Source organism: Anser cygnoides, chromosome 26 (genome assembly GCF_040182565.1).
Source record: "Anser cygnoides isolate HZ-2024a breed goose chromosome 26, Taihu_goose_T2T_genome, whole genome shotgun sequence".
Classification (NCBI taxonomy): domain Eukaryota; kingdom Metazoa; phylum Chordata; class Aves; order Anseriformes; family Anatidae; genus Anser; species Anser cygnoides.
Genome location: NC_089898.1, coordinates 3625876 through 3638668, shown reverse-complemented (window position 1 = coordinate 3638668; position 12793 = coordinate 3625876). Strand labels below are relative to the sequence as shown.

General features: G+C 39.1%; 1 long non-coding RNA gene across 1 annotated transcript in view; it reads right to left on the bottom strand.

The window, feature by feature from the left end:
* Positions 1 to 7: 7 nt before the first annotated feature.
* The window catches only part of LOC106046254 (uncharacterized), a 237577-nt gene continuing 224791 nt past the window's right edge, over positions 8 to 12793 (bottom strand). The window contains exon 50 of the long non-coding RNA XR_010826660.1: positions 8 to 6497. This is a non-coding gene — a long non-coding RNA (uncharacterized lncRNA). The remainder of the gene's footprint in view (positions 6498 to 12793) is intronic.

The window sequence follows — 12793 nt, the reverse complement described above, 5'->3', positions numbered from 1 at the left end:
CAACAAACCTTAAGATTGTAAACAACGCTGAAATTGAGGGGAAATCTCAAATTGTGTGTCACTATTATCAGTCGCTTTTGTTATAGTGGATCCTAAAAGAGGAACAGGGACCCATCACATAGACATCAAAAGAGATATCAATATACTTATTTCCTAAAATACCACAAACTTTTCTAGCATAAATATCAAGGATCTCTTTCCAGCCCAATAACACTTTCAAAACACCAACAGAACTTCACAGCCTGCTCTCAAGGATGGAGATCACCTGGCTCAACAAACCCCTTCAGACACCAGCATCTCCAAGGGGCAAAGGAAAGAAACAGGCTCTAACTGATCTACATTCTCACGTTTTAGAAATCTGAACAAACGTTACCTCCAAAACAATAGGGAGGCAGAAACACCAAGCTACAGAGAAGAAAAAAGAAAAAAAAGATACCCTCAATTCCAGTTCCTCCTGGAGCACTGATTAAAATACCCATCAAAAGAATGAACAGCACCTACTGAAACAAAGCATCTGCAGCACCTGGGCTTTTCATAGAGGTCTCCTACCTCGTTGCCAATTCAGCCAAATCCCGTTTAGTTTCTGTAATTTGGTAAATGTCTTTTGAATGGTTACAGCTGTGGAAGCCCTTGGATCTTAGTGTTTTGTGCATCACCTTAGTTTATTATGCTTTAGGCAACTATTTCCCTCTTTTTATTTTTTAATTTATTGCACGATTACCTGCTAGCCCTCACTGAGAACACTGCTACTTCTCCAATCATTTATATCATAGAGGATACTGTCAGTGTGACTCTATTAACAAATACATCAGATTGCTGCCCAGCTCCCAGAAGAGGCTCTTGGTGCGACTGCCCTGGTGATATCCTCACAGCAAATTAAACAGATGAGACTCAGGTGCTGCCATTACACACTTGCTCAGCAGAAGGCAGGAAGAATGATGGGACAAAGCAATGAAGAAAATCCGTTCCTTAACTGTGTTTGAACACTTCCTAAATCTGAGCAGCAAGAAGTTATTTTGTTTTGGTTAGATAAACTATTTTAAAGAACAGTCCACACACACACGTGCTGTGTAGATGTACTTTTAATACAGCTGGGTGCTTGCAGCAGCCCTGCGAGGACTGCATGATTAAGCATAGGGAAATAATATTACTGTTAGTAAAGGTTATTATTCTGCATTGAGAATAGGCAATTTTGTTATGAGGAGGAGGAATCAGGTGCACAACTCATATGGGTGGCTTGTCACTATGAAGCAGAACTGAAGGCTATTCATAAGTAAGAATTCACCACAGGTCAACTCATTCATTAGCACTAATTAGATGCATCTCTAAGCAGGAGGACCAGAACCTGGTCTGCTAGGGTGTTCTCAAAGTCAGATGGGCTCATGTTCTTCATAAAGGGAAATAGATGCGGAAATAACTGCAAATTTTCTGCCATTTCCATAGATCTCTTATTAGCAACACCACCTTTTTAAAGGAAGTCAGAAGTAGACAGGGAAAGGGCATCTGTTAGTACACACCTGTCAAGTAATATGAAATTATAGGTCACTTCAATTACAGCTAATTAAACCTCAGATAATTAATTTGACATCTAGATCCATGCATACCCACCACAGTACTTTGCAACTCAAAGGCCACAGGGCTGTGCTCGTGTTGTTGTGTTTAGTCTCCAGCACGACTTTGCTGCGTGAACTCCATCTCTGTCCGTAAGGAGGTGGAATTAGAAGTTTTATCCAGTAAATGAGAATTTACCCAGTAAAACAGCAGAGACAAATCTGAACCCTGAGTTTAACAACAGCATAGGCTGGAACAAAATATTTAAGGAGGAAGTAGAGCACAATGCATTTGAAGGCGACATACTGCACTCTACTGGGCAGGAGGTTGTGTTTCAGTTTTCAAGGCCTGCAGCAGCCCAGATCCTCCACAATCCCCTTCTCACTCAGATCCAATGCATACTACAATTAATAGTGGCATTTCGGGGGATTTGGGGTCCTGTAACGTCCAACAAGCACTCATAAAGCTGAGGCGTTCCCTCTCTAGGACTTACAGATTTTGAAGTTCCTCATAACCGCGTTATCTCGGGGAGGAATTGAGCCCAGCCTTCACGACAGCCCAGATCAAATTGGTCTGTTGAAACACATCAACAATGAAAGCAAGAATCCTTGTCCATGCATGTTGGTAACAGAGGGGAGAACAGAGTTCTTGATACATCTCACCTCTTCCCGCTCCACTGTACTGCTGTATTTTAACATGGAGAAATTCTGCATCCTGAAAACATACACTGCTGTGTTTGGTAACAGGCTGCAGGGAACCTGGGGCTTACGTTCCCAAGTGAACAAAGGAGACAGAAACAGAAGGAGCTTATAATCTCTTTACGTTAATGCTACAGTGACAAGCAATTTAGCTTTAGAAAACAAAGTTCTCAAAAATCAGCTGTGCGAGGTTACCAGAGTCACTGGAAAGGTATTATTTCTCATTGCCTTATCAAGACAAAAGAAACCACATGAACAAGGAATTTTTTAAGTACAGGACAAAAATAAATAATAGTAAAACTTACAGTTTATGCATATTTTTCTGCTGACAGGTACACCCTTTTTTATTGTTTACAGTTTTGTATTAAAAAAATAAGAAAAGAAAAAGAAACACACAACCCCTTTCCGTATTTGTAGCCTCTACAAGCTCTGTTCTTTACTGACACTGTGACAATGCCCTGTGACAAAGAATATCAGGAAAGAGATCTCTGCAAGTTTTATGTATCTGCCAAGTTTCATCAAAGCAACTCACCCAAGGGGCTGACTGGAGAAAAATAACAGAAAAAAAAATAAAAGGAACTCTCTCACATTTCTCAAAACCTGAGCGCTACAAAATTCATCCTCAAAAACCCTGTCTGAGCCTGCATCTCAGCCAAACATTAATTTTAGTGCAACGTTTGTATCAGAGATCCAAACCTCAATTCAACAACCTTCAGCACATTCGTGATCTCTCAACAGCATTGCATTTAGCCTACAAAATGGTTTGTCAAAGCTTAATGTGAACAAACCAGGTCAACAGTTGATTAGATTTTTAAATTACATTTGCTAAAGAATGGGATAGATCCTATACTGCATAATTCCCATCTCTGGGTTTAACAGTGCTCTGTGAGGAAGAAAGTAATTTCTACTTCACAAAGCTGAAGAATGACATTCCTGTGTTGGTGCAGGAAAATCAAAGAACAATGGAGCACAAAAAAAAAAAAGTGGAATTGATCCCTGCATTTCCCTGAGCAAAGCTGGATCATAAACACATTACAGATACAAAATGGGGTTGAGAAGCTGCCACCGTCGCAGTTTTTGTTTGTTCATCTCACTGTGCAGCATTACATCGTTCTCCCTGGTCCCTTCCTCTGGCATGAAATTTATGGTAGCCTCCAGAAAGAAAAAAAAAAAAAAAGGAAAAAGAAAAATTATATCATTGTCATATCTATTCATGCATTATGTGTCTTCTCCTACTTCCTGAATCTCTCTCAAACCACTTTATTAAAAGTAATGGATAAAGATGCATTCAGACCCTTATGTCCTCATCACAAAGGGCTCTATCTCCACTTTCAGCCCCTCGGAGATTCTCTTCCAAGACAAAACACCCAGCTGATGTTGCTAGAAATATTTTCATCCCTTCTTTTTCACTGTAAGACCCTGCCATCTGGACCACTGTTCCATCTCAGTGGCCTGGTCATACTGATCCAATTGCCCCTAATCCACCCAGCTCTGAGCTTCACATGCACGTTCAGCCACCCCGGCTCAGCTCACATTCTTTAATCCCTGGCACTAAGCACTCGAACCAGATGAACTGTGTCTGATTCAGACCGGTGGAGATTCCCAGTGTGTCCTTGGGACTGAGCACAGAGCAGTAAGCTTTCCTTTCTACATATGGTAATTAATAGGATTCATACATTTTTTGCCCCTTCTCCCTGTCTGGGGTTTGGCTGAGCCATGCAGGGAGGCTCACCGGCAGCTGGCAGGAGGAGAGGTCCAGCGGAGGGAGAAGACATTGTCCCATCACTTTCTAATTACACCAAAGACATGCAAATGTTTAAACTTTCACAATTCCACAGCATAACAGAGGAGAAAAGGCAAGGCTCTGCTAGCCTCTGCAGTCACTGGCTGACATCGCATGAAAGGCAATTTAACAGAAAGAGTTTCTGTTTTACCTGGGGGAGGGTTGTTTGGAGGGATTTGCCTTTTAAAATGAAACCTTCCTACGCTGAGGAACACCTGTGAGAAGGGACATGGTAGCAGGAGTCTCCTCCAGCTCTGAGCAGATGGAAAAAAACACTACAGAGAAGCAATTCAACGGAAACAGAAACATTGCTTTCCACGGGCTGCTTTGTCATTTTGGAGGAAGGTAAATTCAAAATACACACTAGGTCTATTATTTTTAGAAGGAACATTTTCTTCAGGTGGACGGGTTCATTTCCAAAGCGAGACACCATCTTCCAAAATAAATCCATCTCTTACAGTTATCTCTCGAGCACAATGCCTCTGGACTCTCATTCCCAATTTTTTTCTCCATTTCTTGACCACCCCTGAAATTTCAACATCACCCAAATAACTAACAGCTGCACCGCTGCCCCATGACACATTTATTCTACAAATAGAAGGGAGTCAAGCTTTGGCAGAAGAGAAAAGGTTGTCACTTTTCAGATGGGATCAAGATCTCATTTACTGTCTATTGTCAAAGTATCATCTCTGTAGCAAAATCCTGTGTCTTCTCTTAAAACAAAAATGAAGCTGCAATGGCATCCACATGGAATTATTTGCTCCTTGGAGGAATAAATCCAAAGGAGCAGCCACAAGTAGGGTGCTTTTGTTTTTCAACAGGAATCATTGCTGCCACTCTTTTATTTTTTCTTTTTCATTTCAAAATGAAATTCATAGCTCAGTGTGCAGATCCTTTACTAAAATGAACTGGGCCAAGAAAGGTCAAAGATTAATTTTTCTAGAAAACCCGAAAAGGAAAAATGTTCACGTTATTTCAGCCTGGCTAAGGTCCTGACAGCAATGCATGGAACTTTGGGGGATCCCTCAAACAACTCAAAAGCAGTTTGTAACCAAGGATTAGCCTGGACACTCACACATAGACTAGGAAGAAATTTGGAAGAGGTCATACACAAGCATGCCATCATGATTTGGGTGGACAGTTCTAGTCCTGAACTTCAACTCTCAGAGAAAGAAGATGATTCTTACTTTTTGGAGCATGAAAGCCTGTATTGCTGTAAGTGCACAACAGCCCCCAGGTTTATGGATACATATAACTCCTTTATTTCCATCTCTATGACCTCATTAAGATTTAAACTTTTAAATTTATTTATAGGTAAAGTTAATTTATTTTATTAATGACTAAGACAGCAGGAAGCATTTAAGCATCTCGGATGGAAAATTAGGAGCTATATTGTGATCTGCATTATAAAAAGCTGGTCTTTGTACCTCAGCCTGAAGACGCAACACCTTGAAGAGGCAGCTCCTTGGAAACCCCATTCATTCCTCTCAGTTTTATTTGCTGGTGATGAATATCTAATTCCTTGTCAGCACACACATAAGGAACAAAGGTGCATCTAAAAATTATAAATTTTATCACAAAGGATTAGTCCAAGAGACTCACACAAGAAAGAGCTTGAATATTTCTGATCAAGGGGATAAATGTCTTCCAAAACAACACTTCAGTTTCAAAAACTGTTTGATTTTCAAACAAGAGGGAAAAAAGTGTAGTGTACCAGCAGAAGTCACAATCCAAACCTGCTGACATGGATTACATGCATTCACGCAAATTCAGTGTCTCAGTATGCTAACATTAAATCAAAGGCAGAGCAGAAGTACAACCATGCTGTCCTTTAGTTGTCACAAATGAGATCAATTTTGGGTAATCTTTTGATTAATTTCAAATTATTCCAGCTCTAAGTTTTCCATGCTTAAGAAATGTAGTGCACTAAAGCCAGCCAATTGATCATTAAAACTAGGCAAGTGAAGGTGAAAGAAAATTTTACAAAAAAATAATGGCTTCCTAGGAGGGAAAAATAATAAATAAATAAATAGAGCAAAAATAAATAAATAAATAAATAAATAAAAAGAGCGAGTGCATATTACTGCATGGTATTAAAAGTTGCAACTTTTCCCTCCTAAATGGTTTTTCAAGGCTTGGTGGCATGTCCTGTAGCCCAAATGCCCCCTCAAATTTGAGAGGAAGTAATAATTGAATAAAACAGTTTGCAAGAAAAAAAAAAAGAAAACAACTACTTAATTCTCTACTTTCATCAGTGAAAAAATAATACCAGCATGATCATAAGCAGGTGTGATCTTGAACAACTGATGTTAATTGCTCATGCTTGTATGAAAGACCTTGAAGTTTATCGTAATGGTTCATCTTCCTTTCAGGGGCAGAAAATGAGTGGTTCTTCATTGGCTTTAAGGACATCGCATGATGTTAACCCTGATTTCATTAACCATTTAACAGCCAATTAGATGTACCTGTGGAAGAAAGAAAAAAAGGTACCTGATAATAATGATCACAGACAGACACACGCAGAAATTATTCCATTCCTCTCTAAATGTTTTTAACTCATTAAAATAAGCACATTTAACGACACTTGCAAAACAAGCAACTTCAGTTAAAGGAAAAAGAAACTGCTTGTCCTCCTAAAGAATCATAGAATCATTCAGGTTGGAAAAGACTTCTAAGTTCGTCTAGTCCAACCTTTAACCTAGTGCTGACAAGTCCACTGCTAAACCATGCTACTAAGTTCTAAATCCACACGTTTCTTGAAGACCTCCAGGGATGGTGATCCAACCGCTTCCCTGGGCAGCCTGTATTAATGCTGCACAACCCTTTCAGTAAAGAAATTTCTCCTAATTTCCAACCTAAACCTCCCCTGGCACAACCTGAGGCCATTTCACCTCATCTTATCACTTGGAACAATTATAAGGACAATTTATAAGGCTTTAGTTGCGAACTGTCAGCTACACGTGTGCTACTGGGCTGTTCAAAAATAAATTTTAATTAAAATTTAACCTGTGTAAAGACCATGTAAAACAGATAAAATAAAGATCTTCAACTGTTAGGGTTTTTCTCAGCCAAGATATTAAGGAAAACATAAAATTCCCATGAAATATAAAGAGCGAGAAGCATAACTTTTGCCTTCAGTTTCCTCATCGTTGAATCCTACTCAGTATTCAAGCATATACAATATTCAAACCATTCTTGGAAAAAATGATACCGAGATATTGAAGAAGCACATAGACAGATGTTAAAATCCTATGGAAAGATTTCTTAAGGTCTTTCTGTTTCCTGTGTGCTTAATACTTGGTATAGAAGGATGCTAAGCAATGCCTAGGAGTTGTGTATGCTCCTGAACATACCACAGACTTCTGCGGTATGAAATTGCGATTAAATAATTTCCCTTTCTGCTTGCTATTGTACCGGAATAAAAGCTTTGTTTCTCCCAGCTCCAGTTCCAATGTTAAAATAAAAGTGCTACGCTGCAGGCTGTCTTATTTTGTGTACAACGCATCTAACAGCTGCCCGGGGTGGATTGCTGTTTGCGAAGCTACTGTAACTGCACAAACTTGGCACTCTCGACTTATATGCATGCTGATTGAAAATGATTTTCTACTTTAATAAAAAGAAAACAGAAGTTGAGACTGGAAGGCTCTTTGCAAGTACTTGGCAAGTTTCAAAGCACAAAAATCTTGCTGATCACGGTGCAAATCATGTCGTTAATTATTCTCTGTTTAGGGACACGCAATGGAGCCCTTTAGGATAACTTTTCCAGTCTTGGTAGGGAAGAAAAGATGCTTCACAAATCTATCACAGGGTGCTCAGGAGCCCCCAGGCTTGGTAAGATCATAGTATGAAGTTTGAAAATTCAGCTGCTCTTTCCAGGAGGCTGCCACGTGCATGGATAACTGTTGTGTGCTTCACATCCGAGCTGCCTCCAGTCTGCTGAAGAATTTTTGCTGTGCTCAGAGCTGCAGCGGCTGAATGTGCTACACTTCCAACACTGGTCACTTTGCAAAATGAGACAACAACCGAAGAAGCTGTCTCCTCTTCTGACATTGTCTCACTCTGAGGAAGTCAGCCTTCTCATCAGGCATCTTAAACACCATCTGTCCACGTTGAGAATCCGTTTCTAAAACTTGCTGAGCCTTGTGATGTATGTCCCTTGCTAAAAGTAAAAATGCTGCATGGAAGATGATGAATTGAACAATATGCCCCCTTTAAAGCTTCAAACTGCTTTCAGAGAGTATGGAAATGCCAGGCGATTATTACACACCTCTGTAATTCTTGCTCAAAGATATTTCCCATTTTAATTCTCTTCAGAAGGTACAACTACTTGACTCCAACAGGAAAAAAAGAAATCACTTTGCATTGTGAAGGTTAAATAGAAATAAAGTAGAAATAATATATTTTGTCTTATGCCCTTGAATATTCCTTGTCTTGGCTACCCGATAATAGAGCTGAAAAGAGATTTAAAATTCTAACTTCAGCTTCAGGGAAGAGTCTAATAAATTGGGAATTGCTGGTCTGGGTCAGGTTCTTGATCCCTCCTATCCACATCGCTGTCAGAAACAGCCTGGCTGTCGCTAATGCTCCAGGGAAAAGCACAGGAGCTGCCACATCAAGCACTCCTGAAGAATTACACCCGGACTTTCGATATTTCAGAGCACCTAATCACTAGCACTATTTTACCTCTAAATTTTCTCAATGTCCATGTCATTTTCCAATCCTTCCCTCAATCTGTTGTTCATGTTCTTAAAGATTTAAAGAGCTTTCTATAAATATAAAAATAAGGTATTGATTCCTGCACGCTTAGTGGATATTTGGCAGAACCAAAGCACTGAAGTTTATTTTACAGTCCATTAATAGTGACAAATCTGTTGGTCCAGATTCTACCCTCAGTAAGACCTCACGCTAAGGAATAAAAATATATAGTTTCCATGGGACGGAATGCCACCTACTAGGCTTGAAGCATTCTTAGTTGACACATGGGTGGATAAATACAGAGGAAATACAAGAACTGTTAGGATTACATCTTATATTTTAGCATGGCTTTTAGGATGCCTTATATATTAAGCAAAAATTACATCATTTGACAAATGTGGTCAACTTCAAGTTGCTGCTTGCTTTGGATACCGCTACAAGCACTGGAAATATATAATGGTGGAACACAAGTTAGAAAACCTTAGGAAAAAATCACATTATTGACATACATGACCGTAAGCAATTTTGTTTACAAATAGTGCCTCATATTTCTGGATCACATAGCCATTTAGGAAGCCAGTAATAACATCATTTTATACTTGGGAAAGAAGAAACAGGGACACATAGCTGAAAAGATTTGCAGAGAGTCATGCAACAGATCAAAATTGCCAATAAAGAAAATACAGAGTGCCCTCAGTCCAGGAAAGGCACTAACTTTCTCAGTTGAGCGGTGGCAGAAGTTCATCATCATGATACAAAACAGTCCTCTCCCTTGGGGCCATAGAGGTTCCCAGCCTGGAATTGCACCAGCCTCCTCCTCCTCAGGTGTGGTGAAACCACAGCAAACACCACAAGTGACCTCCATTGCTTTTGCTCCTACAGCAACCCTGTAAATCATTAACAGTGCAGTGGAAACGCAGATGCTAAGTGGCTTCCTTCTGATCACACAACAACTGTGTCATTCTACTGGGGAGCATCAGGATTAAGAATACTTAGAGTCAGGGTAATTAAATGCCATGTCTCTCCGAGCATCATCTTCCTTAAAACCTGTGCATGAACTTTTCTGTACCGTATTGATTCCATCTCTCAATAGAGGAACACTATTACAATCTACCAAAGTATGCTTCAAAATGTTTTTCTCCAAAACAGAGGATTACTCCAAAGAGGAAATATAGAGAATTAGGTATTAAAATGCAAATTTGGTTTAATTCCACATCAAAGTTACTTGGCAATAAAGCCAAGGGATTATTCTGCTTTATGAATACAAGTGATTCTAAAGCCTTTTCTTCTGTTTAAAAAACTTCCTGTACATTCCCAAATGGTTCATGACAGGCCACCTACTTTGTCTGGAGACCTAGATTTAACCAAAACTATCTCAGTAGTGCTTAATTTTATTTATAAGCAGTAAAATACAGTCCTTCATATCTTCTATTAATTTACTAGACTCCTTAAAGAAAATGAAGGGTTTGTCTATATGGATGCATAAGTGGTGAGTTTTTCAACTGCTAAGCCTTTCTTCACAGCAGAACATGACATCAGCTAGATCTGAGCTACTATCACGTCACTTATCATGTTATCTTCTGCACTGACTCATTAATTATCAAAATTAATTTAACTGAACTGCAACTGCGTGGTGAGGCAAGGTAGGGCCATAGCAGGACTGGTACAATAAGTGACTTCACTGAGCTATACGACAAGCCTCTGATTTGGAAGCCAAGTGTGATCAACATGGAAATGCAAAAATAGTCCCAGGTTTTCACAGAAACCTTATGTGTAAATATCTGCTGGTAAATATCAGCACTGTTTAAAGCCAATGAAAACATTCCCAGTCACCTCCTAAACGGACCACTCAGCAGTGTTAGCCCATTCCTGCCAGCTGCAGTCATCATCTTCCCATCACAAAAAATATCGCAAGTTTTAGCCCATCCAAATAGATGGTAATTTCAATCCCAAATTCCATACACAAAACTTCACAAGTAAAGGAGCTGGGATTTAAAATGTCATCTTGTGGAGAAGCCTTCCAACCTGGTACATCCTGTTGCAGGCCACCAGCTGACGTAGCCTTTCCTATAAGGTTTAAGGAACCAAATCCCTACCACAGGTTTTCCATGGAATTTTATTCTTCTTTCTTGCTTCCAAAATATCTACACGTGGCAGACAACCAGTTTCAGGTATATACCCCTCAAATTCATGATCCATTTCTCTGAAGAAGTGAAGTCATACTTGGCTACCTGACTCTAGTAATGCTTTGTAGTTTCATGTCTGCAGGAAACAAGAACGCATGGGAGAGGACTCCTCAGAGTCTATGAGACCTGATTCATTTCAATTCATTCTTGAAATCAGCAGAAGTGTAAAAACATAAAACCCAGAAAGTATTCTCATGATCTGAAGCCTGTTGATGCCAGTTCTGAAACAAAACAGTCTAAATTGTTCGGTGAGATAGGCTAAAGGAAATGAGCTACCAGTGATCATATTAACTTTGTTCTGATAGAAACAGCCTACATAAAATGTAAAAGAAAAAAAAGTCATTTTACTATTATCAACAACAAACGTTTTCAGGCTTTTTTTTTATTCAGTAGAGCTATATTTCAGTACCTGTAAACCAACTGAAAAAAAAAAATACTCCTTTCATTTCAAGCTACTGTGTGAGCATCTCACATTGTTCCCTTTCCATTTCAGAAATCATAGAATATGCAAATTTCAGAATATGTAAATTTAAGAATTATAGAATATGTAAATCTGGCAAAGACTTCAGGTGGCCGTCTGATCCAAACCCCTGTTCAAACTGAGGATAACCATCTATTTCCAGTTCTTTGGTTTCTGACTAGTAATACTGCCTTTTTCTAGCCTATTTTCTTATACTGAGCTGCGGCCAACTGCAGTGTCAGTCTAAAAACTCCTGCACACAGAGCAGACAAACTGGGGGGGAAAAAAGAGTAGTCAGTAGCTTGTAGCACAAGTGGGTTGAGATGATTTAACAGGGACAACCCGTTATATTCTGCCATTTGTGCACTGGCAGAGCCCCTCAGCAATGAACAGTCAATTCTACACCCCTCTTTTTAAAGTCAAAGTGACTTTGAGGAAACAGCACTAATGGTTCCCATTGTGAATGCCAGCATTTAAGCTATTCAGGGAGACGTAAAAGAAAAAAACTTTCTAAAAGTATAAGATTCATTCTACTCTACTTTCCCATCCCCACAAAAAATAAAAAAAATCAGAAAGTTATTCTTGGTGTCCACAAGGCCTATCTTGGGAAACACTATGGACAGGATCTAAATTTTTACTCCAGGCTAATGACAGTGTGTTGCTGACACTTTAGAAGTACATTTACAGTAACTACAGAAGACTTATTTTAGGAATTTACAGAGTCTCTAAAGTGACATCTTCTTAGGGAAAGAAAATATGAAAGAACCATTTTCTGCATAGCTGCAGTAGACATCATAAAATGCTAATTTAAAATAATCTTTCAAGAAGTACTTAAATGATCCCAAAGTCCGAGCACCACTTTCTTTTCAGTGTCTTAAATACCCACTTCTTTGTCCCACAGTAAGCTGAAGTTGAACGTCAACCAACAGCTCATTAACAACTGAAAAACAAGTAAAACTGCTTGATTTTAATTAAAATATTATTTCATAGTTGATTTAATTGGAAAAAATGTAAAGTCTGCTTTGGACTAATTTACTGTGTGGTGGCATCATACAAGTATTTTTTCAAGTGTGTAATTGAAGCAGTCAAATAAACACAGATAAGATGTTTCCAAATTGGCTGCAACGCTGAAGATCCCGTCTCCTTGCTTTCTATTGTACCTGTCAGTTGTTCTGTGTAATTCATTATTACAGCATTTTAACGTGTTTCAGCTGCTGAAATAGTAAGAATTCTCACGCTGCCAAAACAATACGGAATTAAAAAAAATTCAAAGGAATTTCTCAGGATCAGAAAATGCCGTTTCAGTTCATTTGTCATCTACAACAACAGAGGCAAGACTTGCCTGGGAAATACATCTGTGTGCACAAAGATTCATGTTGAAACAACCGTTGCCATTGTACATAAAAATACTTCCCCATAT